We start from the raw sequence: 2,307 nt of genomic DNA on the forward strand, positions 1-2,307 counted from the left end.
AGCTTGAGGGATAGATGGAGACTGTTTCCTAAATCTAAAAATACTTTTTAATGTGTCATCATGACAGTGTAATCACAGTTTTGTCAGCCAATATATCATTTTAAACATCCAGCTACCTTCCCGTTTAAATGAGATTGGGTAGTTAATCTGTTTATGGTGTTTGTCACAGAGCTGCATGTCCTGTGGAGGACAGAGCAGACCTTCTTCTGCTGGGCCAAAATCACAGCTAATAAAACACAAGTTCCCTCAGCCAGACCACTGCTGGGTCCACTCCCAGAGTCACTGATTACTCTATCAAGGCACTACTGTTGAGACATGTGTCCCCACCCTTTACAAGAAGTCTTATAAGTGTTTTGTATGACTTTCTGACCCCAAACTCATTGAAGTGGGCCAAACAGGATGTGTTTACAGGTAGTGGCAAAATAGCTTAAAGCTACTCTAGCTTCTTCATAAAGGGAACCCTTTGGATAACTAGCACAATTTTCACCTGTATTTATTTTTATTTTATTTCTTTTTTTCTAGTATATGCAAAAAATATAAATGAGTCACTCTACCTGTTTAGACACAGGCACAGTAATGAATAAACATAAATGATTTCAGGTAATTTTATAACGATATCACTAATGGCTACCACAGACCTGATTATTCACAAATACGTTTCTGACCTGGTATTTTGTTTCGGCCATAAATGGCTGCATGTTTGGAAGAAAGGGTGGAGTGCTAAGCTATTAGCTGATGCTAACAATGGTTAGCAAGTGGTGCGTCCATGTAGGGTGCATGCACAGACACACATAAACAGAGTAGCTAAGTAAGATACAAATATAATGCTTAACTTTCACTCACCAAAAAGCAGAAATCTTCTTCCACAATATGTCAAACATTTGTTCTATAATTCATTTAAAAAAATCAACCAACAGCAGGCCCAGAGCCGCAATTTCATGGAAAAAGGCCTAGAAAACAGCTGTTAGCTAGTCTACACCCATCAAAGTGGCCACAGCTAAACCAATAAGCTTAACCAGTATCCAAATGGTAGACTTGTGAACTTTTGGGACAAATCAAATATCTTACCTTGTGTTATCTCGTAAAAAAAAAAATTCACCCGTTGAACAGTTTAAGAGGAAAACTACCTACTGAGGAGTGTTTGACATTTTAATACTAGAGTCTATGTGAACTGGTTCACTTTCCATTGGTTTACTGCGATGGCCAGAATCCTTATGAGAATGTTATAATGAAATTATAATAGAACAGATGGTTACTTGGTGTTTCTGAACAACAGTCAGTTAGTGGAATTAAACTTCTGAGGTGTCAGATATTTAAATCATTATTGGGGGATTTTTTAATGCTCATTTCAAGATATCATCTCTATCAGTGATGAACTGAAGCTTATTGTTGCAATCAACCTGTGCTATGATCTCCAAATCCACGGTAGGATACATTGATTGTGTTTTTCTAATAAAAAGAGGAAATCCATCATCTTGTTCAGCGACTTGGAGACAGGAAGCACAGCAGCAGCAGGCTGGTGTCCAGCGGCACAAAGACTGGATCTGCATTCATAATGAGACCTCTTGACGTGCGCTGACCTACTGCTGTAAGTCACAGAGAGTGTAACGCCCCTGACTTCGGCAAATGGAAGCCATATGAGGGTGGAGGGTAGCAGAGGCCCCCTCACAGAGGGTCTTTGTGGCAGACGCTCGTAGTAGTGAAAGAGAATACGATCATTTAGATTTATTTGAGTGAATGTGTGACAAAAGATATCTCTTCACCTGACAGCCCGTTTTACTCTATACACTGACAACTAAAAGGTAGTTTTATTTTTTACCAGCAATATTTGTGGATGTGGGCGCCCCCACTCCTCTGCACGTTCGCTTACAGAAGAGCCTTGTTACCACCCTGTTGAGCCTGCTGTTAATAAAATGCTCTTTTCATAGCAGTCCTCTGCAACCACCCATTGGCCTGGACACAAGTATGTAACCGAGTATCCCGTGGTTACAGGGTCCTGTCTGCACACAGTGGCTCAGAGAAACACTGACGTGACGTCAAAGCTGGCCCTCACATCAACAGCAGCGGCAGGACGGAGGTTTTGTTCCAAGAGTGCAGGGTCACCTTTTAAAAAGGCTGAACCTCTGAAATGAAGGGATTAAACATCTCTAATTCCTGGAAGGTGTTTTTAAAAGCCTTGAATTCAAGCTGAAAGTCTGCACTTCAATCACACCTTGATTGATTTAAAATTCGTCGCGGTGGTGCACAGAAGCAAAATCACAAAAAGTTCATACTTTTTAAAAAAAACATACAGTGGGGCAAAAAAGT

The sequence above is a fragment of the Pundamilia nyererei genome, unplaced genomic scaffold (genome assembly GCF_000239375.1).
Source record: "Pundamilia nyererei isolate P.nyererei 1_Seehausen unplaced genomic scaffold, PunNye1.0 scaffold00181, whole genome shotgun sequence".
In the NCBI taxonomy this organism is placed as follows: Eukaryota; Metazoa; Chordata; class Actinopteri; order Cichliformes; family Cichlidae; genus Pundamilia; species Pundamilia nyererei.